The 15,263-nt window shown below is 31.2% G+C and overlaps 1 protein-coding gene across 1 annotated transcript in view; it reads right to left on the reverse strand.

Annotated features, from left to right (window-relative positions):
* The window catches only part of DIP-delta (Dpr-interacting protein delta), a 687,368-nt gene that overhangs the window by 329,942 nt on the left and 342,163 nt on the right, over positions 1-15,263 (reverse strand). The window lies entirely within an intron of this gene.

Below are 15,263 nucleotides of genomic sequence, written 5' to 3' on the forward strand. Positions count from 1 at the left end.
TGTCTTTTCTGTTGATTGCTATAGATTTATCATAATTCCCATACTTAAAAATGGTAAAAGTAAATCGAGTCCGGAATCTAACAGATCCATCTCTTTAACATGTGTAAACTACTCAAGAAAACGGTCAGTATTAGATTACTGAGGCACCTAGAGGACAATTACTTCTTAGCTCAATTCAAAGCCACTTTAGAAAATCTAGGTCTACTACTGATAACATAGGACATAGAGTCTGTAGTAAATGAATCATTTGGCTGTGGGCTGGACTGTTTAGCTGTTTTCTTCGATATAACTCACGCCTATGACACAATTTGTGTGAACCTTGTGGTTGAAGCAGTTTCAAATAAAAAAAAATTAGCAACAATAAGTAAATCCTAATAAAACTAAGTACTAAAAACCTATAAACTTGCCTTAAACACTTCATGCAACCTGAAATTACGAAGTGCACTAATTATTGTGTATACAAAACAGGAATATTTTTTTTAATTTAAAATCAACTAAAATCCATTAATTTTGGAAACGAAAAGTTTTTTCATTAAACAGAAAATAAAGAATGGTATAATATGGTCCATGTCCTTTTTAATTTCTATATAAACAAACGCATGAACTCATTCTACAAATAATACCGCATTTTTCATATTTTAATTAATAAACTTGACACGAGTCATTTTATTAGTTTGCTGGTTATGTCGATATTGTGAATTATGTTAAAAACGTAAAACATTTACAAATACAATATTGTTGTTCTATAACGTGTTTTAATTGAATACAATTAATATACAAAACCAATTTGATTAACGACGGCGTCAGGTTTTTTCTCGCAACCGCCTATTTATATGTTTAATTTACTGTAGTAATTTGATTAATTCTGTACTGGAAAATGAATAATAACCGAATACAAAAATAAATAAACAATAAACTGACAATCTCGACAACGCTGTACTCTGGTATATTACGTAAGAATGGTATCAACACTTGCTGAAGTACTTTTACCCCAGTAAATGACTTTTGTTCCATAGAGTTTATTTACTAAGTCAATACTTTTTGAACTATTTTCGAGTGAAAATGTTCATTAAAAATAACCACTTTTTAGACGGTTTTTAACAAATAACCCAAAAAGTAAGTATTTTATCAAAAAAAAATGTTCTCAGAAAAAATTAAGTTTATAAAAAAACAGAAGATATGGTAGATATATGAAGTATGTACAAACAGTAAAGGCAGAGTTGTAGCTCATGAAAAGTAGGTGGTTAGTTGTCAAATTCCTAATCGAATCTTTCAATGTAAAATAACCAAAAAATGAAGGTCTTTTCGGGGAAAACTAATCAAAATTTTTTTAAAATATTTATAAAAAGCTCATAATGATAATCAATGATATATTTTTCTGTATAAGTATTCTGTGGATTCCGAATTTAGTCCTTCGACTCTGACTTTTGTTTGTGTTGCCGCCGCTCTCTTGTGTGTGAAGTATTTCATGATGGTTCTTATTTTACATAATTCTGGGCTATTGTCGCTACCTACATCAGCTAAGTTGAACATCTTCAGTCGATTATTTTTAATGGATGTATATCTGTGTTGTTGAAGTTAGTTCGTGCAGAGGTTTATCATCAGTTTTCCATTTTTGTTTTTAACATTCTTGTTATGTTTTTCTTAATTCCGGGTATTACTTGATTTTCTATTCGAGCATTAAAATCCCCTAATATTATCATCTTCCCTCTGACTTGATCTACTACCTGTTTTATAAGTCGTCATAAAACGATTCCCTTGTTGTTTAAGATTTGTTATTTTCTGGACCATATACTCCAATGATATTTAGGTCTTTCTTCTCCATGTTGATTTATTCCTAACTCCCTTATTTTATTATAGATAATCGTTTGGCAAATTTTCTCATATACTGATTTAAAATTGACAAAGTTTGACAATTAGGAAATTCAAAAAAGAATTAAATAAATTAAATAAGAATGATTGAATTAAAATAAGAATTGATAAGGGGTTTAAACATAAAAATAAAGCAATAATATGGTAGAATATGTGAAAAGCAAAGAACGTACCAAGTTCTTTCAATTTTCAGTGATCAACAGATGAAGAGGATTAAAGAGAACAATGGAGTTTAAGATATAAATCAAAACGTAGAACGGGACAAAGATTTTCGACAACCATATTTGTACAATGCCAACTTTCTACAATTCTCAGAATGTAATTTATCTCCTCTTGTGCATAGAGCATATTTTTGCTCTTGCCTAATCTTTTGTCACACTTGTTTTATTAGTTGATAAATCTGCACATAGGTATAATCTTTCGTCCGTATAAGATTTCCGTTTTTATCTCAGATACTTTACCATTTTGTTTGCTTCGTTAAAATCTTTCACATTCTTACCTATTTTTCGATAAACTATCAGATATTCTTTAAAAAATATTAAATGCAATATGATTATTTGTTTGTTTATCCGTTCAATTGGCAACTACAAACTACAAATAACGTGTGCTAATTAATGATATAACGATAGGAAAAGTACTGATAATAATTTCCCCAGAAGTAAATAAAAACATTTTTGATTTTGCAGTGTAATATCTAAAGTGAATGACATCTAGTTTAAAAGTTGGCTTCAGCGTCAACTGTTTATTTTTGAGGATATTAAACTTCGAAACTTGGAAAGATATAAGAATTCCAGTAATATATCATGCAGAGGTACAAGTCCACAATATATATTAAGAAATCTTACAGTGTCACGACATTGAACTTACTGTATCCCACACACACACACACACATACACACACACACATATATATATATATATATATATATATATATATATATACATATATATATATATACATATATATATATATATATATATATATATATATATATATATATATATATATAATGAATCAGAAGTATTTGCTGACAACGTAAGGAAGTAAACGTTAAATATTGGGTTTGCAGCAATAAAAAATGGAACGTGTACTCTTTTAAATCTTTATTCCAAGCTTTCGGACATTGGTTATGTCCTTCATCAGAGAGCTACAAATGTGATGAATAAATTGTTGGTGTTGGTATAATTAATTAAAAATTCACTACTTACAAATTTAATGAGGTTGTATCAACTGAGATGTATTATAATGTTGATAAAATTTATCACAGTCTCTCATCTTTTTTTAATATACAAAACCTATTTTTATGTATAAAACTTTTATTCTACGGAATAAAAAGAAATATGTAGAATGATCAGAGGACAAAGAAAAGAGGTGAACGAACTAATAAAAACGAAACACATTCAGAAGAAAACATGGATAGACTACTTTTGACCCCTATTTGCTTAAGGTGACGATAATAAACCACCAAAACCAGTGATAGACTAAGAAATAAATATTGCAGAGGAAGAGGTAAAGAAAGCATTAACGAAAATAAAAAATAGAAAATACCCAGGAGATGATAAAATACCGGAAGAACAGATCTGACCAAACAACTATTAACACTAATTCAAAAAATAATAGAACAAAACAGAATTCCTTAAGAATTTAGATCAAGCATTAACCTCTCTTTAAAAAGGGAGACAAATCGGACCCGAAAAATTAGAGAGGAATAAATTTATTAAACACAACACTAAAATTAACAACCAAACTATTAATAAATAAACTGAATGAAATTATAATACTAGCAGAAAAACAACAGGGTTTTAGCTCGAGAAGAACATGCACCGACGCTATATTTATAATGATGCAAGTACGAGAAAAATCATTAGAATACATCGAACTGGCATATTTATGTTTCGTGGAACTTAAGAAAGCATTTGATTGGATCAAATTAAAGAATGTTTTCCATTTATCGAACGCAAGAAAAATAAGTATAAAAATAACAAAAACTAATGAAAATATCTATCAAAACAACACAATAAAATAAAAGTAGAGGAAGAACTATATAAGAAATAAAAGGAAGAATTTACAAAACAGTCATCAGATCAATAATGACATACGCAGCAGAAACATGACCTGGCACAGAGAGGACAAGAAGGATGTTAGAAATAGCAGAGATAAAAACACTTAGAAAAATTCATAGTAAGTCACTATGGGACAGAGCTAAAAGTACAGATATTCGGCATAGATGTAAGGTGGAGATCGTTAAGAACTGGGTAAAATATAGAAGAGTAGAATGGAACGATCATAATAAGCCGAATGACAACAAATAGAGTAGTAAGGACGGCGAGAGACGGTTCCTTAATAGGAAGACGATCAGTAGGAAGACCACAAAAACCATGAAACATGATAGATCATGGCCGAGATCTTTGCAAAGAATCAAAATCTCAATATTTACTTATTTAATCTTCAGTTTTAAATTTAACGTATGGTCCTAAAGTTTTGGGAAAAATTTCACCTGGTCTGATTGATAAGCAAAATGCATTTAACAAAGAAGGCCATGGAATTGAAATGTCATCAGTTATTGACATTTAATAAACAAAGCAGAATATTTTGGTTTGTACTCTGCAAAATGTCTTAAAAAATTGATATTCGTCGAGGTGTTTATAATATGGTTGGGCGAATGTCGAAACGAGATATTGTTAATATTTATCAAGATCAAAACATAAGCAAATCGACAATTTATCGCACAATCAGAGAATGTAAAGAAGGGATACCATGTGTTAACTTGCGTAAAAGGGGCCGACCGCGGATTTTAAACCATATAAGAGAGACAAGACTCATTGAAGCAGCTAAGAACAAAATTGGGGTCTCACAGCAAAAACTGACCAGAAGATTTCATGTTGGAAAGACTACAGTATACAAGATCCTATCGAGTAACAATATTATCTACCGGAAAAGAAGAAAAGTTCCAAAATACACAGAGGATAAATTAGAGAGAATTCCGAGATGTTGCCGTGCGTTAAGGCGAGTGCATTTCGTCAACAAGTCGAAATTTTACTTTACCTTTGTACCGAAAGCAGACAATCCCCCAAACCTACCTTAGGCTCGTCCAATTGAAGAGTCTTGGCAATATTAAGTCGGAAAGTCTATAATAACGGATGGGAAGCACATAATCAGGAACAGTTAAGATGTCGCATGTATACAAAAATTAGAGAAATTGACGCCGAGGTCGTCCAAAGGATGATGCAACGTGTCAGGGGAATTATTAGGCAAATCGAAAATAATGGTCCCTTGTCTGTCATTTGAATTTTGATTTATAATAAGGATAGTTAAGTTAAATTGTTAAATAATTTAATAAAAATATAAGACTATTGTGGTCAGAGTTATATACTTTTGAAATTTTTCCCAAAACTTTAGGACCATACGTTATATTGGTGTAAAAGTTATATAGTACCCTGAAGGTATATAACAACTTTAATCAGAATGAAGTTTGGACGTGCATATTTCCCTCTACATCTCGCAAGAATTAAAATTTTGATCCAAATCTATGTTCTGAATGTTAGAAAGTAGGAGAGACTTTTATCACATTTTCTTTATAAAATGTAATATTCTTGCATATTTTAATATATGCTACCTATTGTCTCTAAACACTAAATGTATATATATATATATATATATATATATATATATATATATATATATATCTATATATATATATATGTATATATATATATATATATATATATATATATATATAATTGCTTAATAAAATGTATCTGTGAAAATAAAATTAACCTCTAAACATTCATCCTAATTAAAATTTCTTCCTCTGTGGTATTCCAACTATTTTACCTCCTAAACGTGACTTAGTCTGTTTATTTTCTTCTTCTAATTCTTCTAGCGCACTCCATTACTGGAGTTTTGCGATCACGACATCAAAATGTTCCGTCTTCTGCGCCACCCTTAGTAATTGTTGAACGTTCATGCCGGTCCAAGCTCTGATATGGGGAAGCCATGACATGGCTCTTCTGCCTACTCCGCTTCTGCCCCTTTATCTTCCCATCAATTATTAATCCTGACAGGTTATTGAGCATTCTGCGATAAAGCCACATTTTAAAGGCTTCTAGCCGTCTCATAGTATTAAATTTAATTGTCCAGGCTTCAACTGTTTATCTAGTTTGTCTAAATATAATGTCTTAATGGGTCTCTAGACAATAAGCGAAGTAACACGTCTATATTCTACCTGTAATAATATTTATTTAAATTTTTTATTTAGCCCAAATAATATTAATTCTAAATCCAAAAAATCATTGGAGGATATAAACTTCTACAGACCTATTAGTCTGCCTCCTATTATGTGTAAAGTATTGAAAAAACTACGTTTATACTAATTAAAGCCAATTTTTAATTAACAAACAAATAATACATCATCAACAGTTAAGTTTTAGGCCACAGCATGCTTTTACCGAACAAACTCACCGGGTTTATTAACAATTGCTGCAATCACTGGAAAACAAAAAATATTGCTCCTGAATTTTATTAGACACCTCCCAGGCATTTGACAAAATCCGGAATATTGTCCTTGTATACAAAATCAATTGCATTGGTTACTAATCAGTGTAGTAGTGCCTGAAAGTTCGGAAGACTGAGACCCCGGAAGCCCTGAAGAAAATATCAAAGAGGATGTCGAAAGCTCGGCGCAATGGTAATCGACGCGGTTCAACCCGGAAGACTGTTGAGTTTAATATTAATTCTTGTAATGTAATAGTATTAATCTTAGCTTTATATATATATATATATACATATATATATATATATATATATATATATATATATATATATATGTATATATATATATATATATATATATATATATATATATATATTCCGATATTAAATTTCTTTACTAGTATACATAACCGTCTCCATACTATAAAAAAAATTCAAATTTTTTGCTCGCGTTTTTCTTTATGAGGCTCGAAAACATTAAGCACGACCCACAAAAGACAAAAGTACAATATAATTAAACAACATTCCAACTAAAATTATGCAAATTAAGTACATTGTACCCATGTATCGCTTCATATCCCCGTTTGAATTGACCTACATTAAAATTACCTTCAATTACGAGCCTTTTGTAGGTTGGAGTTTCTCTTAGGATGTCAGGAGACATTTATTATGGTATAAATAGATTTAAGATGAAAATAATAAAATTAAAATACTATTGCTCAAAAAGCATATAAAAAATCACTGGAAGAAAGCCTTTGATCACTTATTAAACGGCAAATTTGATAGAAAGCAAATAGAACCAGCGGATTAAATTATTGTAATGGTAACCAAGTAAGAAAAATGTTTGAGTACTACAAAAAATAATAAATAGACCAGCTATATAAATAAGTCCATCCTGATATTTAACAACTCACATTCGACGTTGTGAAAATCATAAAATGTCGATTTTTATTCCAAATGGGATTCGTTTTATTGATACAGATATCTCTCTTTTGTCAACCTCCTCCGTTCCACTTCTACAAATACAGATGCATATACGTACAGAGGCACTTCGATGAAGTACTCAGGTGTCCAAGATAGAATTTACACAATTAATAAAATTTATAATCCATAACCAGTTTCACTATTAGTTATAATTAGTTATTCATATGTTCAAAATGGTGTCTATCGATTTCGATACAATTTTAAACTTTCCAGTTAAACGCTTTTTTCAAAATTTATTTTACTGTACTCTAGAAGTCCCAAAAAGAACCAAGGGTGGGTTAAAAAGTATCCACAATATTGCATTACATCCGATTTTCTAAATATTTTTGTTTCTAAACATCTCAAATAATTAGTAGTTGTCGGCATGACAAAATGATATAATCAGCATTTGTATTGAATTTATTTTCTCTTACTTTTATAAAAACTTTACAGTGGACTATACATAACCCCTCTTGGTCCATTATGGAACTGGCAGTTATTTATACTACTCGGTAGTTTAGGGCTGAAAACGTCATAAATACGAGTAAACATTTATTTTATTAATTATATTTTATTGAACTACCTCTGCTGTATTAAGTTGTTGTCTTGCGCTTCTATACTGTTTAGTGCAGTTTCAAGCATTTTTTATATATAATGTATATGTGATAAGAAAACTAAAAATAAATAAATATTTACCGCAGAAAGAATTAGAAGAAGTGGTAGCAAACCTTTTTGATTTTGAGGTTCGGTCAGACATTAGTTCCGGCAACAGTGACTCAGACGTGGGTGAAAACGAAGAACATATTAAAGTGTTCAACGAAGACGGCCACATTGAAAATTTAACTGAAGATAGTTTCAAATTTGTTCGTTAAAACATCTAGGTTAACATTATCAAATGCCCCTGTAATATCGTCAAAACCTGCCATAGTCATGAGGTTACTATTAAATCCAGCTAAAGTATCTGTTTTTACTGTAGCATTTTTATTATTATTGCTTTATAGTAAATTTGTAACTAACATTGTAATTTTTTGGCATTGAAATCTATCATTAAAACAATAATGACAGGAGTCATTATATGTTTATATATTTAGTGTAAACACATGTAAAATGTAAACCATAAAGGAAAAAAGCTAATGAATAAAAAATAAATGTTTGAATTATTTTTTAAATAATACCTACCTTCCTGTATAACTTGATTACGATTAAAAAGACATTACTGAATTATGTCAAATTTAACAATATGGAAGACTGTACCTTATCACCAAACCGAGCGTTTACGTCTTTCCTTTTTTACTCTCTGAATGCGCGCTCTCTCTGTTCTCTGCGCTGATGGCTAAGATTCTAAAACCTTTTCCTATATTTGCCAAATAATAATAACGAAAACGACAGAAAATATAGTAGAAAAAATAAACAAACAGTAGAGATTGATTTGATATATAACGTAAAAGTGTATTAGAGGCTAGAAGAAAAGCTAAAATCCAAATGAATATACTAAATACAACAGAAACGATGAAGAGTTATAAAGCAGTAGAGAACAAAGCAAAACAGACTTGCAGAAAAATGAAATGAGAGTAGTGGGAACTGAAGTTACAAGACATGGAAAATCATTTGAAAAATAACGAGATTAGGAATTTTTTTCCAAGAGATCAAAGTCAATAAAGCTACGGGTTTCGGAATCGCATGTTTCTACAGATGTAAGTAAGGTACGCTAATAGGTGACTTCCCAAGAAAACTAGAGAGATCGGAAGAATACTTTAAAGAAACTGCTAAACCCAGAGAAAAATACCAATGAAATACAATCACGAACCGGACCAGAGCAAAAAAAACAATGAGGCCGAAATGAACGAACCGTCAGATCATGGGATCGAAGAAATAAAAAATCAGCTAAAAAATAACAAGAGTCCAGGAGAAAATGGTATCACAGCACAAATATCCTAGTATTCACACCACTAAGCAAGCTAATAAAACAAATTTGGAAAATAAGAAATTGTCACAAGGCTAGAACATACACCCAATGCCCGATCCACAAAAAGGGAGATAAAAGCATATGTCAAAATTATAGAAGAATTGCTATATTAGATGTAGCATTTGCGATATTGGCTTTATTAATAAGAAACTAACAGTGTGTGAATCTGAAATAATAGGTGAATATTATGAAGGTTTTAGAAGAGGCAGATCTACAATTGATCAGATTTTTACGATGAAACAAATACTGAAAAACAGCTACGAACAAAATCTAGGTTTGCAGGATCAGTTTATAGACTTTAAACAGGCACCCGACACAATTAACAGGAATTACAAAGCTTTTACAAACAGAAATTACAAAAAATTAAAAAGCTTTTTATCTGCTAACAATAGATAAAGTGATCCTGGAAGGAAGTTTTTTAACGTGTGTTACACTAAGAAAGGGATTAAGACAAGGAGATGCACTGTAACAATAATATTTAATCTTACGTTAAAAGTTATCCTACGATAAAATGGTGTATAATATACTACAAGACGAGCTGTTATATATGTATATAAAATATTTGTACCTTTACTTACATATAACCAGTAATTTGTTAGTGCCCGTTCGGGGATGCGATTTGCGTAGTTCACTAAGGATATTAACTTTTCCCCTCATATTATAGTATTACAGATTATAATTCCTGATGCATGAAATACAATATAGTATTTAATATACACTAATTACAACATAAACTATTTTAATACTTTAATCTAATAATTCCATTGCATTACAGGCGAATTTGGAAACATAATGATATCCAGTATATCTTAATTAACGACCATACTTTTGAACATTGTTAATATTTGCTAATTTCAGCTAACTACTTTAGAAACACAAATAGATTAAATTAGTCAATAAGTATATGTTCAATTGATTCATTCTCTGTGACATATTAAACATGTTTCTAATCTGCTATTGAATACAAATTACATTTATGTTAATTGCAATATGAACGTTTGTTGTAAACAGAATTGAAACCGTTCTTCATATTTAACTGTTGTTAATTAAAAAAAATTCCTTAATACCTTTGTATTGCGTAATTTCTAAATTAGTTACATTGTTTCACTACTCTCATGAACCATTTGCTGAACAAGTCTTGAAATAAATCTTAAGAAAGCAAGAAAAGAAGACCACGAAAAAGATAGATTGTGTTCTTAAAGATCTACAAAAAATCAACCTCCGCGATAGGAAAAAAAAAAAAGAAAACAGAGAGAAGAAACTGATAAATTAATTAAATGTAATAATTAATAATAAGACAATGCCTATTGAGCTCAATAAATAAATGTAATAGTACAAAAATGTTGAAATTTTGGTCAATATTGAAATCTAAGGTTTCTACAGCTGCGATCATAAAGATCACATCTTGGGCACCAGATTTATAGTAAACCAGAAGGTAAAACATTTAATAAAATATTTCAGAATTTTATGACTTAGAGGATGTTTGTTCAACTATAATCTAATTAATGATCATCTCATCACAGAGGAAAACGCAGATGAACAACGAATTGATGAATCTCGGTGATGTTTGCACATGTTTAATCGGGATAAGTCGGAGTTTCTGCATCGGCATGTCATAATGGATGAAACATGAATCCATCACTTCACCTGCAAAATCAAATCGGCAGTCATCTGAGTGGAGGCATTCGGAGAAAGCCGCCCAAAGCCATACAAAAAGGCAACAAACTGCCGGAAAGGTTATTGCCTCTGTATTTTGTAACCCGCAATGAAATTATTTTCTTTGACTATTTGAAGCATTGAGAAATAATTAACAGCAACTACTATATTAGTTTAATGGAGCGTTTGAAGACCAATATCGTAAAGAAAAGGCCTCATTTGTTGAAGAAAAAATTGTTGTTTCACCATCACAATGCAACGTATTCGATGAAAACAACGGCAAAAAATCATGAATTGAGCTTTGAATCACTTCCACACTCACCCTATAGTCCACCCTGAAACTGAAGCAAATTACAAGGGCAACATCAAAAAATAAAGAGATATTATTTTGATGCTAAAGAAGATTATTTTGATGAATAAAGAATAGTTTATGCAAAAAAATGTTGTAGTTAGGCCCAAGACTTGACCCAAATATATAGGAAAATCCAGAAAATAATATGTGTGATATATTGATGGTCTATATTTTATCCTCCAACATGGGAATAAAAGCAAAAAGGAAAAAATTATGTGTAGATTTAATGGCAGAAGACCATTTTGTGAATACTGCAAGGGATATATGGTTAGTAGACCTACAAGTAAAATTTCTAACTTATAGGATCATTAAAATCAATATGGCAGAAAACTATGTAAAAAATGGCCATATAAGGATTCCTATATTGGCCACGTCGGCAAAAAAAATACGTGTAAATTAATAAATATTAAACTCCTTCAGTACACAAAATAGTATCTAATAAGAACAAGGAAAAAAGTGTGGGATTTAAATAGTTCCAAAAACAGGAACATTTAGCAAAAAAAAAGTTCATTTGGTAAAAAGAAAAAGAAAGAGACACAGTAAAAAATTGAAATAGCTGAAACCCCACCTCGCTACTTTTGTAACAAAAAATCACCTCGGTAATTACAAGCTAAAGCAAACAATACTTAGATACAGAATTATGTACTAAATAGGGTCACGAATGCTACTGGGACTATACTTGAACAGGAAATTAAAGGTCAAGACGAAGAACAAAGCGAATTTTGTATCGGAAGAACACGTAACAACATTATATTCTTTCTTAAACAAATCATTGAGAAAAAAGTATAGTATTTCAGTATTTGCTTTATATGCTCTTTTTAACCGACTTTATTACTTAGTTATTATTTCTCTGATATAATATCTCATTTATGTTATCATAATTTGTATCTTTCATGTAGTTCTTTTACTCTTTTTTGTTTGTACTTTGTCTTACGAAGAAAGCAATTTGTCTCTTTTTCTTTTAAGTATATTTACCAACTTCATATTTTTATCTCAAAGAGTTCCAAGAATCCATGACCCAATTCTGACTTTTCTAATTTTTCTGTAATAGCTTTTGGAAAAAATGAATTACAATTTGTTCCGCTATAAATAGGTTTCGGAATTTTCAGTTGTTGCTTTCGACTACATTTATAAATTTATTCCCGAGATTCGTAATAAAAAACAACAAACATCACTTCGATGTCTGATTATAAGGTCTTTTAACTATTCAACATGTTTACTGAAGTCGATGGCATTCCAATTAAAAGATGCAGTCGCTGGTGATCTGCTTTGAATAAAACGCATCGATTTCTGGATATTTTTCCCGTCGTATCTCTCTATTAAATATTTTTGATAAGATTGTTTTAAATAATAAAGATTCTTTATAATGCATAATTGCTTTTAGCAAAATTTAGTCAAGTAATATTATTTAATTAAGTAAAATTATATACTGTAGCCCAAAAGATGTGTAGCTACTATAGCTAAACGAGCTACTATAGCTACACAAAGAGATCAATGTATCATTAAAACAATATCTGAATGAAATCATGACTAAGTATACTCCCTTAGAAATTTTTATTTATTTATTCTGCTTTAACTACTTGGGGTTATTAACACTACAAAATACAATACAACATACATAAATATATACAAAATATCAATTACATAATAAGGTTTACAAAATATATTTTAATTATAGATGTATTGTGTTGAATTTTATTAAAAAGTTTATAGATTTTAAGAATTCTAATAAGTCAGCTATGTATTTAGATTTTTCTGGAAGTTCTTTTAATGTTTTTGGAAGGTGGTGATATTGTCTTTTAACTGAGTATATTGTACAGTCGATCAAAATGTGCTTGACTGTCATTTTACATTCATAAACAAACCACACTGGCTCCTCTTCTCTTTTCAACAAGTGATCATCTGTTGTAGCTGTGTGTCCTAATCTAAGACGTGTTATTAGGACTTGATGTTGTCGCTTTGATGGCCAGAAATTCCAGGGAAGGATGGATATTATTTCTATCAATTTAGTGTTACTTTTATTCCATTGATTTTGCCAAACATTGTACAATTGTTTGCTTTTAAGTAAGGGTTTAAATCTAAATGCACCGATAGATTTTTCAATGATACGGCTGTACTGGTTACTGAGGACCTAGCTAGACTATCTGCTTTCTCGTTACCATCTATTCCAACGTGTGACGGTACCCAGAGGAACTCTACTGCCAAATTGTTTCGATATATATAGTATAAAATTAACGTTATCTGCTGTACTGTTGGATGAGAGGGATAAACGTGAGAAATCTCCTACTCCATTTAGGATTTTAGAAACTACTAAGGCTGACCCCTTTTTAGCCGAGGAAAAAATGGACACAAAAGAACTGGACACCTAAGCCATGGGCAAGGACGTCGGAAAAAATAATGTTACTATTATTTAATGCAACCTCCAACAAAAAAAAGGTAGCAACGGCGACACTATATCGCCGCCTGGATGTAACAGAGAATGCAATAGCACTAATTTAAGAACCTTAAGAAGTTAAGACCAAAATAAGTGGTTTTATCAGTCTAAATGGTCAAATTTTTAGCTTACCAAGCAATCAACAACCGAGACAGCCATATATGTTCCCAGGAAAATCAAAAACTCCCTCATGGCGCAGTTTTGCACCCCAGACGTAACTGCGGTTAAAGTGAAATGCTTATGAGGAAAGGGCAAAAATAGGAAGATGATACTAGCATAGTCTATCTCCCCTCAGCTGCAGCCACTCTATCACCAACAAAGGAGATTGATGATTTGGTAGATCACTGTCTCAGTCAGAAGGTAGAACTCATTATTAGCTGCGATTTAAACTTTTATCATCTAGACTGGAACAGCAGAGACAACAACGCTCAAGATAAGTCTCTGTATTACTATATTATTGGAAAAAATTGGTAAATCTTAAATACAGGCACCAAACCTACCTTTATTAATGTTCGTAGCCAAACAGTCATAGATACCCTTCTATCAAGAGCTGGCATATCGAATAAAATTCAAAACTGACAGGTATCAGAGAACATCTCTAGGTCTGATCACCGCTGGCTAACCTATACTATTAGTCTGAAAAAAAGCCTTCTAATATCTCGCGACTCTAGGAGGACGGATGTAGAGCTCTACAACTAACTTTTAAAATATGCTCTGTGGAATGAAAAGCTTTCAACTCCAGAAACTAATACAGAATTCGAAAGGTATACGGTATCTATCCAAAACAAAATAAGCTATGCTTATTAAAACAATCTGTCCAATAAGGATGATCCAGGAAAGTCGCAAAAACAACTCTTGCTGATGCACTATACTGAAACACCTTATGAAGACAGCAATAATAGCTTTTAATAAAGCAAAATGCACTAAACTCCAAGACGATTGGGATTTTTATCAATCAAATCTTAGAGAGTTCAAGAAAGTCTGCAGACAAAGACAAAACGCTGCAGAGATCTTGATGAAAACACACTTACCTTATTTTAGGGTATCAACAGAACCTAATTGGATGGAAGAAACATATATACACTCACTGAACGACTGGCATCTTGACAGAAAAATGATTAATGAGAAAAAAGTAAAATGGCCGTACGGTGCTTCACCCCTTTTAAGTCACCAGAGCCTGACGGCATATATCTAGCCCTACTCGGGTGGAGACTGGATATCCCGTGGTATTGTGGGAATATTCAGAGCTTCTTTGACTCTTAGATATATTCCTAGGAAATGAAGAGAGGTACGTGTGGTCTTTATACCAAAACCAGGTAAAATGAACTGCACTTTATCAAAGGCTTTTTGACCAATTAGCATAACATCGTTTCCCTTGAAAACGATATAAAAGTTACGCGAGAAGTACAAAAGGGATGAACATCGGGTTCATAACCCACTTCACCCAAATTAGCATGCATATACTTCAAAAGGATTAAACGATTCTGCACTGTATGAAATAGTGGAAAGAATTGAAAGATTGCTGGAT

The sequence above is a fragment of the Diabrotica undecimpunctata genome, chromosome 10 (assembly GCF_040954645.1).
Source record: "Diabrotica undecimpunctata isolate CICGRU chromosome 10, icDiaUnde3, whole genome shotgun sequence".
In the NCBI taxonomy this organism is placed as follows: Eukaryota; Metazoa; Arthropoda; class Insecta; order Coleoptera; family Chrysomelidae; genus Diabrotica; species Diabrotica undecimpunctata.